The sequence below is a fragment of the Pseudorca crassidens genome, chromosome 10 (genome assembly GCF_039906515.1).
Source record: "Pseudorca crassidens isolate mPseCra1 chromosome 10, mPseCra1.hap1, whole genome shotgun sequence".
Classification (NCBI taxonomy): domain Eukaryota; kingdom Metazoa; phylum Chordata; class Mammalia; order Artiodactyla; family Delphinidae; genus Pseudorca; species Pseudorca crassidens.
Genome location: NC_090305.1, coordinates 25068804 through 25091620, shown reverse-complemented (window position 1 = coordinate 25091620; position 22817 = coordinate 25068804). Strand labels below are relative to the sequence as shown.

The window sequence follows — 22817 nt, the reverse complement described above, 5'->3', positions numbered from 1 at the left end:
TGTGTGAGATGAAAATTTCACTGGATATGATTAATGGTAGATTAGTCATTGCATAAATAAATGGTTAGTGAACTTGAAGACATTAATTCAAACTATCTAAAATGAAATGTACACAAAAAAAATTTTAAAAATGAAGAGTATCACTGATTTGATGAAAAACTTTAAAGGGCCTAAAACAAAAGTAATTAGAGACCTTGAAGAGAGAGGTGTGTGGACAGAAAAAAGATTTGAGAAAATGAGAGTCTAAAGTATATTCTAAATTTGATCATTATAAACTCAAGATCCAAATATCACTCTTAGGGCAATTCCCTGGTGGTCCGGTGGTTAGGACTCCGTGCTCTCACTGCATGGTGCCCAGGTTCGACTTCTGGTTGTGAGAATAAGATCCCACAAGCCACACAGCAAAAAAAAAAAAAAAAAAAAAAAAAGAAAGAAAGAAAAAAAATCACTCTTAGTCTGTTAGACTGCTATAACAAAAACCACCATAGACTCAGTGGTTTGTAAACAGTGTAAATTTATTTCTCACAGTTCTAGAGGCTAGGAAGGCATCCCATTAAGGTGAACAAGAATTAAAGTTTTACAATCTCACAACCACATGTTGAAACATTGTTACATTTTAAAATATATGGAAAATATCTATGGTCATCAATTGAGGCCTCATAAAAACTGCGGAGTCTAGATAATGTATTTATTAAATATAAGAATTCTTTAAATTCCTTAAGTTGAAATTGAACATGCATCTTGTTAAGCTGAATATATTCAGAAGTATCCTTTTACAGTGACAGATATTACCTGTGCCTTATGCACCTGGAAGGACTACAGAGCAGCTCCTGGCACATGAAAAAGCTTCCTGAAGTCTACATCATTTATAGACTCAAAGCCTCTTATACAGACAATACATACAGTATGCACACACACATCCCCACTCACACATACTATTAGAGATAATAAAGAAATTCAGCAAAGTTTAAGATCAACACACAAAATTCAGTTGTATTTCTACGCACTAGCAATGAACAATCCAAAGATAAAATTAAGAAAAAGTTTTAGTTATAGCAGCATCAAAATAATAAAATACTTAGGAATAAATATAATCAAGGAAGTGTAAGATTACAAATTGAAAATTACAAAATATGTTGGAAGAAATTAACAAAGACATAGATAAATGGAAAGATATTCTGTGTGCATGGATTGGAAAACTTAATATTTTTAAGATGATAATGCTATCCAAAGTGACCTACAGATTCAATGCAATCTTTGTCAAAATGCCAAACAAATTTTTTGAAGAAATAGACAATCTGATTATAAAGTTCAGATGAAAGTTCAAGGGACCCAGAAAAGCCAAAACCATCTCAAGATGGTTTGATGAAGAACAAAGTTGGAAAACTCTCATCTCTCCATTTCAAAACTTACTACAAAGCTGCAGTGATCAATACAGTGTGGTTCTGGCATAAGGATAAACAAATAAGTCAATGGAATTTACTGAGAGTCCAGGATAAGCTCATAATTTTATGGTCAACTGATTTTTGACAAGCATCAAAAAATCACTTCATCCATTTGATAGGAAAAGAATAGCCTTTTCAATAAATAGTGAAGAAACAATAAACATCCACAGGCAAAAGAATAAAGTTGCCCTCTATCTCACATCATATATAGAACATCAACTGAAAATGGATTAAAGATCTAAATGTAAGCATACGTGTAAATCTTGACTTAGGCACTGGCTTCTTAGATATTACACCAAGAGCACAACCAAACAGAGGAAAAATAAATAAATTTGACTTTATTTAAAGTTTTGTGTCTGAAAAGATACTATCAGGGGTTTCCCCTGGTGGAACAATGGTTAGGAATCCACCTGCCAACACCAGGGATACGAGTTCAAGCCCTGGTCCAAGAGGATCCCACATGCTGAGGAGCAATTAAGCCTGTGCACCACAACTACTGAGCCCGCGTGCTACAACTACTGAAGCCTGCGTGCCTAGATCCCGTGCTCTGAAACAAGATAAGCCACCACAATGAGAAGCCTGCGCACCGCAACAAAGAGTAGCCCAAACTGGCTGCAGCTAGAGAAAGACTGTGCACAGCAACAAAGACCCAATGCAGCCAAAAATAAATAAAATAAATAGATTTTTGAAAAAGAGACTATCAAAAAAGTGAAGAGGCAACTCATAGAAAGGGAAAAAATATTTACAAATTATTTATCAGAGTTTAGTATGAAGAATATATAAAGATTCTTAATGTTAAACAATAAAAAGCAAAGCAATTCAATTTTTTAAATTAACAAATGATTTGAATAGACATTCGTCTGAAGAAGATGTGCAAATGGTCAATAAGCACATGAAAAAATGTACAACACAATTAGTCATTTGGGAAATGTAAACCACAATGTAATATCACACATACCCTCTAGAATGTCTGTCCTATGCCCTCCCTACACCCCCGTAAAAAAAAAAGAAAATAACAAGTATTGGAAAGGATGTGGAGAAATTAGAAATCTCGTAGAGCTATGCAAGTCAAAACTACAATGATGTATCACCTCACATTGGTCAGAATGGCCATCATCAAAAATTCTACAAACAAATTCTGGAGAGGGTGTGAGGAAAAGGGAACCCTTCTACAGCGTTGGTGGGAATGTAAACTGGTACAGCCACTATGGAGAACAACATGGAGATTCCTTAAAAAACTAAAATAGAGCTACCGTATGATCCTCCTGGGCATGTATCTGGAGAAAGCCATAATTTGAAAAGATAAATGCACCCCAATGTTAATTGCAGCACTATTTACAATAGCCAGGACATGGAAGCAACCTAAATGTCCATCAACAGAGGAATGGATAAAGAAGATATGGTACGTATATACAATGGAATATCACTCAGCCATAAAAAAGAACGAAATAATACCATTTGCAGCAACATGGATGGACCTAGACATTGTCATACTGAGTGAAGTTAAGTGAGACAAAGACAAATATCATATGATATCGCTTATATGTGGAATCTAAAAAAAGAGCAAAAATGAACTTATCTACAAAAAAGAAATAGAGTTATAGATGTAGAAAATAAACTTATGGTTACCAGGGGGTAAGGAGGGGAGGGATAAATTGGGAGATTGGCATTGACATGTACACACTTTTATATATAAAATAGATAACTAGTAACGACCTACTGTATAGCACAGGGAACTCTACTCAGTACTCTGTAATGGCTTATATGGGAAAAGAATCTAAAAAAGAGTGGATATATGTATACATATAACAGATTCACTTCGCTGTACACCTGAAACTAACACAACATTATAAATCAACTATACCCCAATAAAATTTAAAAAAAAATTATACATTGCTTGTTGCATGAAAAATGGCACAATCACTGTGGAAAACAGTCTGGAAGTTTCTCAAAAAGTTATACATAGAACTACCATCACTCTGTAATTTCACTCCAAGTTATATACCCAAGAGAGATTAAAGTATATATTCACAAAAAATGTGTACAAAAATGTTCATAGCAGCATTTTTCTCAACGGCCAAAAAAGTGGAAAGAACCCAAATGTCTATCAATGCATACACAAAATGTGGTACAGCCACACAATGGCACATTTTTCCACCATAAAATTAATGTGGACCCATGTAAGGATTAGAAATATACAAAGCAGAGTCTAGGTTTACATTTACAGGCAGAATTTGAGAAAGATAGAGGTTAGTCCTAAATTTGGACTGCAGAAGTATAATCCTGGAGCAAGGACTGGAATCAACAGATAAAGTTTGGGGAAAAAGGAAAGGAACCCAGAATCACTGCCTACTCTGTAACAATCCTGGCTTAAGTTTTATTGGTTTTCATAGATTGTCAAGTGAACATAAAATTTCTTCCTTTTCCAGCACTAGATAGTCTCATTGGGCTTTATCTGCATGAAGGGAAAAAAAAGCCACTTATCAACTGAACTTTGTGTGTATATGTGATAATTTGTCTGTGCATTCAAGTGAGCAAATGGATACCTTCAACTAAAATATTGTTTTATCACCCTACAAGGGCAAAAGTCCAGAATCTCCTTCCCTGCTTCTGAGATACTCCATACTCTACCTGGCTACAGAGCTCAGGAGCAAGAAACGTGCTTCACGTGTCTGAAGCTCTCTGCCCCAAGGATACTGCCCTGGGTGATATAGTCCCTCTCTTCTGTACTGGTATAGGAAGCACAAAGACATTGCAAACTCTGGCAATCCAGATCAGAATAAAGCTGGGAATTTCCTGTGGACGAAGAGTGACATACATGAAACAAATGCCCTTCTGACTCAATGAGTTGGTTTAGAAAACTGTTTACAAACTCTGAGAGTTAAGTTTGATTTTTTGTTACTGTTATTGTTTGTTTTTATATGTATATATGAATCTATGTATCTAGAGTCTCTGTAAAAGTATTTGGGCCACAAAGATAGAGCAGACCGCAGGGTACAAGGCCTAGGGGTTGGAGCTGTTACTCTGAGGTCTGGTCAGCCTGTCTTCTCATTCCCTAATTAGCCATCTTTAAATAGTTCTTACCTCACCAATCTATCTCTCATTATATACTGATTTTTCTTCCACTTCTTTATTCTACCTCACTTCTTTCAGTACACTTTAATTTGTGGATACTATCACTCTTCCCATATTTCTCCTCTTCATATCTGTGATGCTTCTGGTAATATGCTTCCTGCATATTCTGAATCTTCTCTCTACTCCAGACTCACAATTCAAACTCCTTGAGTAATCTCACTTTAATCCATTCATTTTTATATTCCAAAAGTAGGAAAAAATCACCTTGTAAAATTGAAAACCAATACTCTCATACTGGGCACCTTGCAAAATAATGAAATCAAACCTTTAAAATAATATATTGATATGGAATTTTAAGTGGATATTAATATGCATGATCAAAACATTTTAATGTGCACTATTTGGAGGTTCTAAGGGTGGAGTGGAAATCCAGTCTCTAGTGATTATAGCTCCAGTTCATATTAAGTAGTGAAAAAGTATATAAAATGAGACTTTGAACAAATGATTAACCTTTTCTGTCTTGAAAGATAAACAACGATTTGACAAAGTTTACAGGTTACCAATGTCTGTTCATGCACAACTGGTGAATGAGGAAAGGTTTACCCAAATAAGAAAAGCTATTTCTTGCCATTAATGGGGTGGCATTCAAGTTACCTTCACATAAGATTTATACACTTTTTTTGCTTCTATGGATATGATTATCACTGTGAACTGCTTGACGCTTCCTCTGAGAGTAGACATGTTATCTTCACTTACTCTGGTCCACATGATGTAACACACTCATTGTCCACCAAGGCAAGAGTATCCTTCATAGCCACACAAATTCATAAATCAATTTACCCAAGCTCTCCCCAGTATCAATTCAATGTCTCCTTTCTGGAGAGAGATGGGGGTTGCCTGAACTCTGGGGGAGGCCCAAGCTCTGCTGTGTATCTAGAGTGTCCTTGAAAGGAAGGAACTAAGAAGTTACATTGTTTGATCAGTGAGTCCACCATAAACACATCTGAAGTGGATTTTTTAGATATCCATCTTGGAATAATTTATGCAATATCAGTCTGGCCATATGTATATAAATCCTGATAGCAATCACATGTTATTTCATGTATTAGAAGCCACATGAAAATGGTAAGTCAGAATCATCTTGTGATCTAAAGGAAATACCCCCCCTTAAAATAATTTACCCTTGAGTTGAGAACAGAGGTGAGCATATTCTGAGCTTCTCAGTGCGGAAGTAATCTCCAAGCAAGAGATGTCAATGTACTTTTCTATGGTCATATTTTTAGCTAGAGTTCTTTGCTTAGTGCTGGGAAATTGAATTTGAAAAAAATTTAATAAGGAGTATGTCAAAGGTATAATATACAGAATTGTGAAGGGTCTGAACACTTGGAATAAGTTGAAAATTTAAAGGGACTAATGACATTTAGCTTTGAATGGAGAAAATTGTGGAGAAGGTAAAAGCTGTTTTCATATATTGGAAGTCCTTAACATTCAGCAATCAGAATAAGTACTGAAAATGTTAAAATAGCCATCTTAGATCAAATGGTGAATAGCTTTTTTTTTAAAGAACCAACTTTTTGTTTCATTGCTTTTCACTATTGTTTTTCTACTGTTTGTCTTCACTCTAATATTTATTATTTTCTTTCTTCTGCTAGCTGTGGGATAAATCTGTTCTTTTTTTAAAAGCCCCTTAAATTGTGAAGTTTAATTGTGATTTGGTATGTTAATTCTTCTTTTAATAGCTTACAGCCATAAATTTCCCTGCTTTCACTGTATCTCAGATGTTGGATGTGTTGCATTTTTGTTTTCATTGGACTCAAGATATTTGCAAAATTTTCTTTTGTTACTTCTTCTTTAACTCATTGGTGTTTAAGAGTGTGTTGCTTAATTTCTACATAATTGTGAATTTTCCAGTTAAAAAAATTTTAACATCTTTATTGGAGTATAGTTGCTTTACAGTGGTGTGTTAGTTTTTGCTTTATAACAAAGTGAATCAGTTATACATATACATATGTTCTCATATCTCTTCCCTCTTGCATCTCCCTCCCTCCCATCCTCCCTATCCCACCCCTCTAGGTGGTCACAAAGCACCGAGCTGATCTCCCTGTGCTATGCAGCTGTTTCCCACTAGCTATCTATTTTATGTTTGGTAGTGTATATATGTCCCTGCCACTCTCTCACTTTGTCACAGCTTACCCTTCCCCCTCCCCATATCCTCAAGTCCATTCTCTAGTAGGTCTGTGTCTTTATTCCCGTCTTACCCCTAGGTTCTTCATGACCTTTTCTTTTTTCTTAGATTCCATATATATGTGTTAGCATATGGTATTTGTTTTTCTCTTTCTGACTTACTTCACTCTGTATGACAGACTCTAGGTCTATCCACCTCACTACAAATAACTCAATTTCGTTTCTTTTTATGGCTGAGTAATATTCCATTGTATATATGTGCCACACCTTCTTTATTTATTCACCTGATGATGGACACTTAGGTTGCTTCCATGTCCTGGCTATTGTAAATAGAGCTGCAATGAACATTTTGGTACATGACTCTTTTTGAATTATGGTTTTCTCAGGGTATATACCCAGTAGTGGGATTGCTGGGTTGTATGGTAGTTCTATTTTTAGTTGTTTAAGGAAGCTCCATACCGTTCTCCATAGTGGCTGTATCAATTTACATTCCCACCAACAGTGCAAGAGTGTTCCCTTTTCTTCACACCCTCTCCAGCATTTATTGTGATTTATGTCATAGAGTGTTCTGCCTATGTTTTCCTCTAGGAGTTTGATAGTGTCTGGCCTTATATTTAGGTCTTTAATCCATGTTGAGTTTATTTTTGTGTATGGTGTTAGCGAGTGTTCTAATTTCATTCTTTTATGTGTAGCTGTCCAGTTTTCCCAGAACCACTTATTGAAGAGGCTAAACATTTGTTTTTTAAACCATTTAGTTTGTTGCCTTTGTTACAGCAGCCATAACAAATGAATACACTCTATTTTTATCGCAAGAATTCCATTGAACTTTTCACTTTTCACTTTTTTATGTATACATAAATAAACACATACATAGTGGAGTCTGCAATTCTTAAATTAATTAACTTATTTATAAATCAAGAAAGAATTGATTGAAAATGGGAACAATGAAAAGATACAAATATATGAGGAAATATGAAGAGTTATTCAACAACTAATAGAAGAGAATCTTCCAGATATGAGGAAAAATAAAGGATTCTTCAGATTAAAAAGGGTTGATAGTTGGTCAAAATAATGGAGAACCTGAAGAAATCTTCAAATAAATCTCTAAGAAAAGATCACCTGTATAAGGACTAGCATCAAACTAGCATCTCGTTTCCCATCAGCAGCATTATGTAATAGTAACCAGTGGAATAAAAATGCCTTCTAATTTCTGAGGCGATAAAGAATTTAATATTTAGCTAAAATATAAATAATATTTTAGAAAAATAATACTTAAGATATGCATGGTCTCAGAAATTTATTCCTACCGCACACTCTCTTAGGAAAATATTGAAGATAATACTCCACAGAAATGAGAGCCTAAACTAAGAAAGTGGATTCAGTCCAGTTGAATAGTGAAAAGAATTCCAAAGTAAAAAAATGGGCAGGAGATTTAAAGAAAAGTGTTCAAGACTGGGGAAACTGTGATTCCATCAAAATTATAAATTGGAATTAAAGAATCTATTTCTGGCAAGTTTTAGCTGGAAAGGTTTGTATTAAAGGATATTACAGAGAGAGATTCAAGATGGCAGAGGAGTAGGTGGATGTGGAGTTCATCTCTCTCCACGGATGCATCAGGAATACATCTATAGATGGAACAATTCTCACCGAACACTGGCTGAAAACTAGAAGAAGACGTTGGACACAGGAAAGGACTGTAAATATCCCTGCATAACTGGGTAGAATGGAAAAAAAGAAGGGAGAAGGAGGAGGAGAGGAAGTGGAACGGGACCTGAACCCCAGGGCGGGGGAGCTGAAACAGAGGAGAGATTCCCGAATTCAGGGAAACCCCCTGTCTGATGGGGAAATTGATTGGTACAGAAGGGAAGCATTTGAGGCGGTCAGAATAGGGTGAAGCAGCCGATCTGTAGCAGACGGGACAGAGTGAGAAACACAAGAAATTCACAGATGGTCCATACCACGACCCTACTGGACTGGGACTTGTGTTCACAGGTGTGCAAAGGGGCTGGGAGCTGGTGAGTGGGAATTGGAGAACAGGCCCAGAGTGAGAACTGCCGTTGGCTGTGGGGAGATGGACTGAGGGGACGGGAGGGAGGACATCTGCAGCAGGGCATGCCTATGGAGGAAGACTGGACTGCCATGGAAGAAGGGCGCTACTGCTGAGTCACATGCAGGGGGTGGAGCCACTATTGTAGCCTCTCTCTCCCCACATGCCGGTACCTACTGATGAAAATAAAGGAAGCCCGCTCAGGGCTGGCTCTTGTGAGCCGGCTGACAGCAATAAAAAAGTCCCCTCAGAGCTGGCCCTCACACACTGCCTGCAGGGCAATAATAATAAAAAAAAGCTCCCTCAGGGCTGGCCCCCACATGCCTTCTGCCAGGTGCCAGAAAAATCCACGGACAGGGCTGGCTTTCACGTGCCTTAATGCTGGGCACCAGAAAAGGCCCTCACTCAGGCCATATCTCTTGTGTCTGTGGCCACCGGTTTGCCTCTGCATTTGGTGCCACTGGGGCTCCTGCGATCCAAGCGGTCATACCACCTCTGTGCCCGGTCCTCACAGGGGCGGACCCAAGAGCTCCAAGGCAGCCTCAGGACCAGACTCCTGTGGGTGGACCACACGCAGAGGTAGGGATAAAACCAAAGCTGAACCCCAGAGATGGGGCAACTAAGGAATAGGATGGAAAATCTTTCCATCAACTGTACAAGCTGCAGATTAAATCCGCATGATCAGCTAAGTAGACCCTGTGTCTATGGAATATCTGAGTAGACAATGACTGTTCCCACAAATGAAAATGGTCTAGCTCTGGCAGCTGTGGACTTTGGGGGCAAGTACACACAGGAACTGGGCCAGATCAGAGTCTGAGTGGTCCCCACAGGCCCACAGCAGATCTAGAGACCAGCCCAGAGGCAGAGGAGAACCTCTTGGGGAGGCGGAGGTGGGCTGTGGCTCACAGCATGTGCAAGGACACTTAGAGAGGAGACCCCAGGGAAAGATAATTATGACTATTAATTTTATTATGTTTTGATTCATTCTGCTGTTGGTTCTAGCTTTTTTTGGGTTTCTTTTTCTTTCTTTTGTCATTGTTTTAGTTTTTTTAATTTAGTCTTTTGGGATCTCCATGTTTTATAACATATTTTTATACATTTCTATTTTTAATTTGCTTTTTGGTCATTCTGTGTTCTTTTCCCTTATTTTTTTCTTCCTCTTTTTCTTTAATATATTTCTCTCTTCTTTTTTAAATTTCCATTTCTACTTTGCTTTTCTGTTGTACTGCCTTTTTAAAATTTAATTTAATTTTATTATTATTATCTTTTTAATCTTTTTTATTGGTTTGTTCTGTTTCCTTGCTTTATTCTTCAGTAAGCACACTGCTTTGGTTTTGTTTTTAGGTTATGTGTCTTTGTTAGTTTTAATCCTTATTGATTTCATTTTTGACTTCTATTTGTCTGGTTGTTCTCTTGCTTTTTGTTGTATTTGGCTCTGTTTTTGTTTCTTTTACATGTGTGGTGTTTCCTTGTTTCTGTTTTTGTTTGTTTGTTTTCACCATTTCTCTGGGGGTTTATCTTTTTTTTTCTTCAATATATTTTATATATCTTTATATTTCTGTTTCTGTATTGCTTTTCTGTTGTTCTGTGTTCTTTCCCCTTTCTCTTTTTATTTCTTTTTCTTTTATATCATTTTTGTCAGTTTTGTTTCTTTGCTTCATTCTTCAGTTGGCACTCTGCTTTGGTCTTGTTTCTGATTTTGAGTTTTTGTCAGCTTTCTTCTTAATTGTTTGATTTCATTCTTAGGTTCTTTTGTTTATCTGGTTGTTCCCTTGCTATTTGACTTTTTGGTTTTGTTTTTGTTTCTTGTGTGTGTGTGTGTGTGTGTGTGTGTGTTTCCTTGTTTCTGTTTCTGTTTGTTTGATTTTACTTTTTACCACTTGCCTGGGATTTTGTTAGTCTTTTTTTTTTAATCCCCTTTATTGCCAGGACAAGCCACTTGTGTTGTCTTGGTACCTTGACCAGAAGTCGGGCCTGAGGCTCTGGAGTGGAAGCACCAAGTCCAGGATGCTGGATGATTAGAGAATACCCGGTCCCAGGGAAGACTAACCACCAAGAGCTCTCATGGAGGCCTCTATCTGAATCCAAGACCCAGTTCCACCCAACTGCCAGCAGCTCCCAGTGCTGGACACCTCACACCAAACAACAAACAAGACAGGAACACAAACTCACCCATCAACACAGAAACTATCTAAAGTCATACTAAGCTCACAGATACCCCAAAACACACCACCTGACATGACCCTGCTCATTAGAGGGAAAAGACTCACCTCCACCCACCAGAACGCAGGCACCAGTCCCTCCCCTCAGGAAGCCTACACAAGACACTAGAAGAACCCCATCACCAGGGGCAGAGAACAGAAGCACAAGGAACTACAACCCTGTAGCCTAGGGAAAGGAGACCTCAAATACTGCAAATTAGACAAAATGAGAACACACAAATATCTTACAGAAAAAGGAGCAAGGTAAAACCTCACAAGACTAACTAAATGAAGAGGAAGTAGGCAAGCTATCTGAAAAAGAATTCAGGGACTTCCCTGGTGGCACAGTGGTTAAGAATCTGCCTGCCAATGCAGGCAACACAGGTTTGAGCCCTGGTCTGGGAAGATCCCACATGCCACAGAGCAACTAAGCCCATGTGCCACAACTACTGAAACTGCACTCTAGAGCCGTTGAGCCACAAATACTGAGCCCATGTGCCACAAATAGTGAAGCCTGTGTGCCTAGAGCCCATGCTCCAGAACAAGAGAAGCCACTGCAATGAGAAGCCTGTGCACTGCAACAAAGAGTAGGCCCTGCTCGCCACAACCAGAGAAAAGCCCACATGCAGCAATGAAGACCCAACACAGTCAAAAATAAAATAAAATAAATTAATTTAAAAAATAAGAATTCAGAGTAATGATAGTAAAGATGATACCAAATCTTGGATATAGAATAGAGAAAATATAAGAAACATTTAACCAGGACCTAGAAGAACTAAAGAGCAAACAAACAGTAATGAACAACACAATAATTGAAACTAAAAATACTCTAGAAGGAATCAATAGCAGAATAACAGAGGCAGAAGAATGGATAAGTGAGCTGGAAGAGAGAATGGTGGAAATAACTGCCACACAGCAGAATAAACAAAAAAGAATGAAAAGAAATGAGGACAGTCTTAGAGATTTCTGGGACAACTCTAGGCACACCAATATTCGAAATATAGGCATCCCAGAAGAAGAAGAAAAAAAGAAAGGGTCTGAGAAAGTATTTGAAGAGATTATAGTTGAATACTTTCCCAACATGGGAAAGGAAATAGTCAATGAAGTCCAGGAAACACAGAGAGTCCCATACAGGATAAACCCAAGGTGAAACAAAGACACATATTAATCAAACTAACAAAAATTAAACACAAAGAAAAAATATTAAAAGCAGCAGGGAAAAGGAACAAATAACATACAAGGGAATCCCCATAAGGTTAACAGCTGATCTTCCAGCAGAAACTGTACAGGCCAGAAGGCAGTGGCAAGATATATATAAAATGATGAAAGAGAAAAATCTACAACCAGGATTACTCTACCCAGCAATGATCTCATTCAGATTTGACTGAGAAATTAAACTTTTACAGACAGGGAAACGTTAAGAGAATTCAGCACCAACAAACCAGCTTTACAACAAATGCTAAAGGAACTTCTCTAGGCAGGAAACACAAGAGAAGGAAAAGACCTACAAAAACGAACCCAAAACAATTAAGAAAATGGTAATAGGAACATACATATCAATAATTACCTTAAATGTAAATGGGTTAAATGCCTCAATCAAAAGACACAGACTGGCTGAATGGATGCAAAAACAAGACACACATATATGCTGTCTACAAGAGACCCACTTCAGAATTAGGGACACATACAGACTGAAAGTGAAAGGATGGAAAAAGGTATTCCATGCAAATGGAAGCCAAAAAAAGCTGGAGTAGCAATACTCATATCAGACAAAATAGACCTTAAAATAAAGACTGTTACAAGAGACACAGAAGGACACTACATAATGATCAAGGGATCAATCCAAGAAGATATAACAATTGTAAACATCTATGCACCCAATATAGGAGCTACTCGATACATAAGGCAAATGCCAACTGCCATAAAAGGGGAAATCAGCAGTAACACAATAAGAGTCGGTGACTTTAACACTCCACTAAACACGAATGGACAGATCATCCAAACAGAAAATAAATAAGGAAACACAAACTTTAAATGACATATTACACCAGGTGGACTTAATTGATATTTATAGGACATTCCATCCAAAAACAACAGAATACACTTTCTTCTCATGTGCACACAGAACATTCTCCAGGATAAATCACATCTTGGGCCACAAATCAAGCCTCAGTAAATTTAAGAAAATCAAAATCATATCAAGCATCTTTTCTGACCACAACGCTATGAGACTAGATATCAATTACAGGAAAAAAAAACTGTACAAAACACAAACACATGGAGGCAAAACAATACACTATTAAACAACCAAGAGATCACTGAAGAAATCAAAGAGGAAATAAAAATTACCTAGAGAGAAATGACAACGAGAACACAATGATCCAAAACCTATGGGATGCAGCAAAAGCAGTTGTAAGAGGTAAGTTTATAGCTATACAAGCCTACCTCAAGAAACAAGAAAAACCTCAAATAAACAATCTAAACTTACACCTAAAGGAACTAGAGAAAGAAGAATAAACAAAAACCAAAATTAGTAGAAAGAAGGAAATCATAAAGATTAGAGCAGAAATAAATGAAATAGAGACAAAGAAAACAATAACAAAGATCAATAAAACTAAAAGTTGGTTCTTTGAGAAGATAAACAAAATTGATAAATCTTTAGCCAGCCTCATCAAGAAAAAGAGGGAGAGGTCTCAAATCAATAAAATTAGAAATGAAAAAGGAGATGTTACAATGGACAGCACAGAAATACAAAGCATCCTAAGAGAACAGTACAAGCAACTCCATGCCAATAAAATGGAAACCTGGAAGAAACGGAAAAATCCTTAGAAAGGTATAACCTTCCAAGACTGAACCAGGAAGAAATAGAAAATATGAACAGACCAATTACAAGTAATGAAATGGAAACTGTGATTAAAAATCTTACAACAAACAAAAGTCCAGAACCAGGTGGCCTCACAGGTGAATTCTATCAAACATTTAGAGAAGAGCTAACACCCATTCTTCTCAAACTCTTCCAAAAAATTGCAGAGGAAGGAACACGTCCAAACTCATTCTAGGAGACCACCATCATGCTGATACCAAAACCAAAGATACCACAAAAAAAGAAAATTACAGACCAATATCACGGATGAACATAGAAGCAAAAATCCTCAACAAAATGCTAGCAAACAGAATCCAATAGCACATTAAAAATATTATACACCATGATCAAGTGAGATTTATCCCAGGGATGCAAGGATTCTTTAACATATGGAAATCAATCAATGTGATACACCGTATTAACAAACTGAAGAATAAAAATCATATGATCATCTCAATAGATGCAGGAAAAGCTTTTGACAAAATTCAACACCCATTTATGATAAAAAAAAAAAAACTCTCTTGAAAGTGGGCATAGAGGGAACCTGCCCCAACATAATAAAGATCATATACGACAAACTCACAGCCAACATCATTCTCAGTGGTGAAAAATAGAAAGCATTTCCTCTAAGATCAGGAGCAAGACAATGATGTCCACTGTCGCCACTATTATTCAACATAGTTTCGGAAGTTTTAGCCAGGACAATCAGAGAAGAAAAAGAAATTAATGGAATACAAATTGGAAAAGAAGAAGTAAAACTGTCACTGTTTGCAGATAACGTGATACTATACATAGATAATCCTAAAGATGCCATCAGCAAACTTCTAGAGCTAATCAATGAATTTGGTAACGTTTCAGGATATAAAATTAATGCACAGAAATCTCTTGCATTCCTATACGCTAACAATGAAAGGTCAGAAAGAGAAATTAAGGAAACAATCCCATTCACCATTGCAACAAAAAGAATAAAATAACTAGCAATAAACCTACCTAAGGAGGTAAAAGACCTGTACTCAGAAAACTCTAAGTCACTGATGAAAGAAATCAAAGATTATACAAACAGATGGAGAGATATACCATGTTCGTGGATTGGAAGAATCAATATTTTGAAAATGACTCTTCTATGCAAAGCAATCTACAGATTTAATGCCATCCCTATCAAATTACCAATGGCATTTTTTACAGAACAAGACCAAAAGAATCCTGAAATTTGTATGGAGACACAGAAGACCCCGAATAGCCAAAGCAATCTTGAGGGGAAAAAAAGTATCTGGAGGAATCAGACTCCATGACTTCAGACTATACTACGAAACTACAGTAATCAAGACAATATGGTACTGGCACAAAACAGAAATATAGATCAATGGAACAGGATAGAAATCCCAGAGATAAGCCCATGCACATATGGTCACCTTATCTTCGATAAAGGAGGCAAAAATATACCATGGAGAAAAGACAGCCTCTTCAATAAGTGGTGTTGGGAAAACTGGACAGCTACATGTAAAAGAATGAAATTAGAACACTCCCTAACACCATAAACAAAAATAAACTCAAAATGTATTAAAGAACTAAATGTAAGACCAGACACTATAAAACTCTTAGAGGAAAACATAGGAAGAACATTCTTTGACATAAATCACAGAAGATCTTTTTTGACTCACCTCCTAGAGAAATAGAAATAAAAACAAAAATTAAAAAATGGGACCTAATGAAACTTAAAAGCTTTTGCACAGCAAAAGAAACTATAAACAAGACAAAAAGATAACCCTCAGAATGGGAGAAGGTATTTGCAAAGGAATCAATGGACAAAGGATTAACCTCCAAAATATATAAACAGCTCATGCAGTTCAATATTAAAAAAAAAAGAAACCCAATCCAAAAATGGGCATTAGACCTAAATAGACATTTCTCCAAAGACATACAGATGGCCAAGAGGCACATGTAAACTGCACAACATCAATAAGTATCAGAGAAATGCAAATCAAAACTACAATGTGGTATCACCTCACACCTGTTAAAATGAGCATCATCAGAAAATCTACAAAAAAAAATGTTGGTGAGGGTGTGAAGAAAAGAGAACCCTCTTGCACTGTTGGTGGGAATGTAAATTGATACAGCCACTATGGAGAACAGTATGGAGTTTCCTTAAAAAACTAAAAATAGAATTACCATATGACCCAGCAATCTCACTACTGGGTGTATACTCAGAGAAACCATAATTCAAAAAGACACATGCACTCCAATGTTCTTTGCAGCACTATTTACAATAGTCAGGTCACGGAAGCAACCTAAATGTCCATCAACAGACAAATGGATAAAGAAGATGTGGTACAGGTTCTGTTGGGGAAGACGGCAGCGGCCAAGAGCACCCTTCTCTTCTTGCGGCCAGGGACTTCTGACTGAGCCTTCCCGGGAAGAGCGGTGACTGCAGGCGCCCTGCATCCCAGGAGCCCTAACCAACTTGGTTCCTCAATTAGTGGTGGGGAAGGGCATATCCTCTTGTGTAGGACTCAGGCTCTCCCTGCTGTCAGGATGAGGGCTCAGGGGGAAACCGAGGAGTCCGAAAGTGTGAGTAAGATGAGTTCTCTCTTGGAATGGCTCCATGCAAAATTTAACCAAAGTAGAACTTGGAGTGAAACCATTAAGCTTGTGCATCAATTCATGTAACATCTTTACCAGCAATGACTGACTGGAGTCTATAGCAAGCCAGAATGGACTGGGCTGTCATCTCAGTGCCAGTGACACTGAATGTTACATCACATCAGATATGTTCTATGTGGAAGTGCAGTTAGATCCTACAGGACAGGTTTGTGATGTAAAAGTGGCTCACCATGGAGAGAATCCTGTGATCTGTCCAGAGTTTGTACAGCAGCTAAGGGGGAAAAATTTTGATGAATTTTCTAAGCAACTTAAGGGTCTTGTTAATCTTTATAACCTTCCAGGGGATAACAAACTGAAGACCAAATGTTCTTGGCTCTCCAATCCCTAGAACAAGATCTATCTAAAACGGCAGTTATGTATTGGAAAGTAACGAATGCTGGTCCCTTGGATAAGATTCTTCATGGAACTGTTGGCTATCTCACTCCAAGAAGTGGGGGTCATTTAATTAACTTGAAGTATTATGCCTCTCCTTCTGACATGCTGGATGATAAGACTACATCCCCTATCGTTTTGCACAAGAATAATGTTCCTTGATCTTTGGGCATGAATGCATCAGTGACAATTGAAGGAACATCTATTATGTATAAACTCCCAACTGCACCATTAATTATGGGGTCACATCCAGTTGACAACAAATGGACTCCCTCCTTCTCCTCAATCACCAGTACGAAGAGTGTGGATCTTCCTGCCTGTTTCTTCTTGAAATTTCCCCAGCCAATCCCAGTATCTAGAGCATTTGTTCAGAAACTTCAGAACTGCACAGGAATTCCATTGTTTGAAACCCAGGCAACTTATGTACCCATCTATGAACCGATCACTCACTTTGAGATGTCAAAGGACCCTGACCTTGTACCTTTGAATCACAACATGTGATTTTATGCTGCTGTTCCAGGTCAGCCACACTGCTATTTCCTCAACAAGGATGCTCCACTTCCAGATGGTAGAAATCTACCAGGAACCTTGTTAGCAAAATCACCTTTCAGCACACTGGCTGGGTTCCCCTTATCCTGAATCTGATCAGACACCAAGGGGCTTAATACACCCTAATTGGAAGCTGTGTCAAAAGAACTATTCTGAAAGAAGATTCTCCTGGGCTCCTCCAATTTGAAGTGTGTCCGCTCTCAGAGTCCCGTTTCAGCATATCTTTTCAGCACCCTGTAAATGACTCCCTGGTGTCTGTGGTAATGGATATACAGGACTCAAAACATGTGAGCTGTAAACTCTACAAGGGACTGTCAGATGCACTCATCTTCACAGATGACTTCATTGCCAAAGTTGTTCAAATATGTATGTCCATCCCTGTAACAATGAGGGCTATTTGGAAGAAAGCTGAAACCATTCAGACCAACACCCCAGCACTGTCCCTCATTGCAGAGACAGTTGAAGACATGGTGAAAAAGAACCTGCCCCTGGCTAGCAGCCCAGGGTATGGCATGACCACAGGCAACAACCCAATGAGTGGTACCACTACACCAACCAACACATTTCTGGGGGTCCATATTACCTTGTTTAATATGAGCATGAATATCAAAGATAGGCATGAGTCTGTGAGCCATGGGGAGGACTTCAGCAAGGTGTCTCAGAACCAAGTTCTTACCAGTTTGTTGCAAATAACAGGGAACGGGGTGTCTACCATTGGCTCAAGTCTGACCCTCCTCATCACATGCCGCCACCTGTCTCTTCGAAGGCTGGAAACACCAAGAACCACCCGAAGCTCATGAATCTTCTTAAAGATATTCCTGCCCAGGATTTCTCAACCCTTTATGGAAGCAGCACTTTAGAAAGGCAGAATTCCTCTTCTGGTGCACCCCGGATGGAAATGTGCTTGGGAAGCAACCAGAGAAAGAAGAAGAAGACATAAAGATTATCACCTGACAAACCCAAGCACCAGACTGAAGATGACTTTCAGAGGGAGCTATTTTCAATGGATGTTGACTCACAGACCCTATCTTTGATGTCAACATGACAGCTGACACACTGGATATGCCACACATCATTCCAGCTCCAAGTCAGTGTAGCAATCCCCCAACAAATTACCGACAACAAGTAATTCATCCCCAACCCAGTATTCAAAGGAAAGGGTTAGGGTTAAGGTTAGGGTTAGGGTTAGGGTTAGGGAATGGTGTATGATTTAGGGTACAGGTTAGGGTATGAAAACAGGTTAGGGTTAGGTTACTTGTTAGGGTATGGGTTAGTGTTAGTGTATGGGTTAGGATTAGGGTAAACGTTAGGGTAAGGGTTAAGGTTAGGGTTAAGTATAGGGTTAGGGAATGGATATGGTTTTGGGTACAGGTTAGGGTATGACACGAGTTAGAGTTAGGGTACATGTTAGGGTATGGGTTAGAGTTAGTGTACACGTTAGGATTAGGGTATGGGTTAGGGTAAGGTTTAGGGTTAGTGTTAGGTTTAGGGTTAAGGTAGGGTTAGGATTAAGGAAAGGGTATGGTTTATGGTACAGGTTAGGGTATGACAATGGGTTGGGTTTAGGGTACATGTTAGGCTACGGGTTAGTGTTAGGCTTAGGATTAGGGTACGGGTTGTGTAAGGGTTAGGGTTAGGGTTAGGGTTAGGGTCAGGGAACGGGTATGGTTTAGGGTTAGTACAAAGGTTAGGATTAGGGTATGCGTTAGGTTAAGGTTTAGGGTTAAGGTTAGGGTTAGGCTTAGGCTTGGGAATGGGTACTCTTTAGGGTACAGGTTAGGGTACGACAAGGGGATAGGGTAAGGGTACGTGGTAGGGTATGGGTTAGTGTTTGTGTACAGGTTAGGATTAGGGTACAGGTTAGGGTAAGGTTTAGGGTTAGTGTTAGGGTTAGCGTTAAGGTTAGGGTTAGGGTTAAGGAACGGGTATGGTTTAGGGTATGCCAAAGGGTTAGGGTTGCGGTACATGTTAGGGGACAGTTTAGTGTTAATGAAAGGGTTAGGATTAGGGCGTGCGTTAGGGTAAGCATTAGGGTTAGGGTTAGGGTTAGGGAATGGGTACGGTTTAGGATAGAGGTGGGGTACAGCAACAGGTTAGGGTAAGAGTACTTGTTAGGGTATGGGTTAGTGTTAGTGTATGGGTTAGGATTAGGGAATGGTTTAGGGTAAGGTTAAGGTTAGGGTTAGGGTTAGGGTTAGGATTAGGGGATGGGTACGGTTTACGGTACAGTTTAGGGTACGAAAACAGATTAGGGTTAGGGTATGTGTTAGGGTACGGGTTAGTGTTAGTATACAGGTTAGGATTAAGGTACAGGATAGGTTAAGGATAAGGGTTAGGGTTAGGGTTAAGGTTAGGGTTAGGGAACTGGTATGGTTTAGGGTAGAAGTTAGGGTATGACAAATGTTTAGGGTTAGGGTATGTGTTAGGGTACGGTTTAGTGTTAGTGTATGGGTTAGGATTAGGGTATGGGTTAGGGTAAGATTTAGGGTTAGAGTTATTGTTAGGGTTAGTGTTGGGGAACAGGTACAATTTAGGGTACAGGGTAGGGTACGACAATGGGTTAGGATTTGGGTAAGTGTTAGGATATGGTTCAGTGTTAGTGTACGGGTTAAGATTAGGGTACGGGTTAGTGTAAGAGTTAGAGTTACGCTTAGGTTTAGGGTCTGGTATGGTTTAGGTTACAGTTTAGGGTACGAGAAGGGTTTAGGTTTAGCATACGTGTTAGAGAACGGGTTAGTGATAGTCTACGGGATAGGATTAGGATACGGGTTAGGGTAAGGTTTAGGGTTAGTGTTAGGGTTAATGTTAAGGTTACGGTTAGGGTTCGGGAACGGGTATGGTTTAGGGTAAAAGTTAGGGTACAACAAGTGTTTAGGGTTAGGGTACGAGTTAGTGTACAGGTTAGGATTACGGTACAGGTTAGGTTAAAGTTTAGGGTTAGTGTTAGGGTTAGGGTTAAGGTTAGGGTTAGGGTTAGGGAATGGGTACGGTTTAGTGTTAGTGTTAGGGTTAGGGTTACAGTTAGGGTTAGGGAATGGGTACGGTACATGTTAGGGTACGACAATGGTTTCGGGTTAGCGTATGTGTTAGGGTATGTGTTAGTGTTAGTGTACGGGTTAGGATTAGGGTATGGGTTAGGGTAAGGCTTCAGGTAAGGGTTAGATTTAGGCTTAGGGTTAGGGTTAGGGTTAGAGTTAGGGTTAGGGTTAGGGAACAGGTGAATTGCAGTGCCCCTGTGCTCCATATAAAGTGATGGAAATATCCAATGGAAGTGTTAGAAACATCTTATTTTACCCGAGCCTTATACACTGCTATATATTAATTACAGTGTGGCTCACACATCTGTTCATTGAAGTTACAATGTTCTCAATTTCTCTTACTGATCCTCTAGAGTGGGCCCCAACAAGGCTCCCCTTGCCCAGTGTCATTGGAGCCAACAGATCGAGGCTGAGTTTGGTTCAGAAGCAAGGGAAACTTTATATTTTGATCAGAGAATGGAGAGATGAGAGCGTGCGCTCCCACGCGTGCTGTGGGCTGAGCTGCTGTTTAGGGATCGCAGCAGCGTCAGCGGGAGGGAGGGGGAGGAGCTCTCGAGGGCTGGGTTGGCTGCAGCTGAGGCTCTATGTCGCGGAGTGTGCATGGAGCCCCGGGAGCTGAAGTGTCGACCCAGTCATTCTGCACTAGGAAATCGGGTCTGAAGTGCCGGGTGTGGGACCTCTGCGTGCGGAACCCTAGGAGCACGTGAAACTAGACAAAGCACAAAGGAAAAAAAGGTTAGACTTTAGTTTATTGCCCAGATTCTATTTTTATCTCCCAGGAATTTTTCATGGGCTTTGGCGGTGACAAACCCCTCCTCTGCCTTTTGTCCCATTCCTAATTCTTGGTGCGCTGTGGGTGCAGACCCCTCTTCTGTAACTGCTTCGTGCTGAGTTGGGAGTCCTCATACTCGTGGGGAGGGGCAGAACTTCTCCCCAGCAGCCTCCGGGTGAGGTTGATTGTCCCCAGGCCTCCTGCCTCACTGCTCGTCCGCCTGAGCGCCAGCATTGGAAGTGTTATAGATTCTAATGACCTTGAAGGGTGCAGGAAAGAGATGCGCAGAGACGCTGTGGGGGCCGGTTTTACCCCACCCCACATTTGTTCGGCCACCTTAGGCTGACGGTTTCTGCCAGCCTAGATGCTCTGACCAGTAGTCTGTGCTTTCATCAATTAGGCCCCTAAATTAACGTACAAACAGCACCAGATGTCAGAGCCCTGCCCACTCAACTCCCAGACAGTCCAGGCCCGGTGGTGATCCACGACCATGACGGCCACTGAATCAACGGCCTTTTGAAGTAACCAGGTGTCCAGCTGGTCTCATTGACTGCCGTCACTGCGGTGTCTGTAGGCTTTTCTATGGTGACAGTGTGGTATACGGTTCCTCCGCCAAGCTTATTAGCTCCCCTCTGGGTGCAGTAAGTCCTGCAAGCAGTAGTCTGCTCTTTTGGGGCACACTCTTGTTGTTTTCTGAGAGAAGCTCCAGGTCATGTGATGGTCACACGAGTCGTCATGGGGGCCCGTTGCCCCCGGTTGTCTCTCTGGAGGTTGGAGCTGGAGGGCCTCCTCACTCGAGGTCAGTGTGCCCAGGGAGCGACCCCTGCAACTTCAGGGCATGGTGGGTGGTTAGGATCACCACGTTGGGTCCTTTTCCCTTAGGAGGGAGCTGGCCTTGTGGGCTGCTGATTTCCAGGTTTTTAGATACCCCCAGTACCCTGGCCGGATGGGGCAGTGGGCCAAGCCCTTGGTGACCATAGTTTATCCTACCTGGAGGGCATTCTTGCATTGTTCCATTTCAAGTGGTCCCAGTTTTTGCACTAATACTCCAAGGGTGATTCACCTTCTATGCGGATGTAAAGGTCAAAGGGTTTAGCTAAATTAGGGAGTTCCAGGGCAAGGGACTGAATTGACTGCTCTTTCCATTCTTGAAAGGCCGCTTCTGGCTTCTATTCAAAAGGATCATCATCTTTTCCTTTCAGTGTTTCATATAGAGGCCCAGCTATTAGACTGTAGTTAGGGATCCAGATGCAGCAAACCCTGGCCTCCCCAGTAACCCCTAAGTTGTCTTCTAGTTTTAGAAGGGGTAAGGCTGCAAATGGCTTCTTCCCTTTCCTGGGATGGGCTTCTCTGACCTTCTGTGAGAATGAAGCCCAGGCAGGTCACCTTAGTCTGTGATATTTGAGACTTTTTCTTGGACACCTTCTATCCTTTATTGGCTAGGTAGTTCAGAGGCCTCCTTAGTAGGGCTGGCAATAAGAATGTCATCTGCATATTGAAGGAGGGTTCCCTTTTCCAGAGGTAGAACTTTTAGGTGTTTAGCTAAAGTTTCCCCAAAGATGCTGTGGGAGTTTTTGAACCCTTGGGGCAGGACGGCCCAGCAGTATTGT

At 39.9% G+C, this 22817-nt stretch overlaps 1 pseudogene; it reads left to right on the top strand.

Moving 5' to 3' along the window:
- Window positions 1-16553: 16553 nt before the first annotated feature.
- Window positions 16554-21142, top strand: LOC137232882 (mediator of RNA polymerase II transcription subunit 1 pseudogene; annotated as a pseudogene).
- Window positions 21143-22817: the final 1675 nt, after the last annotated feature.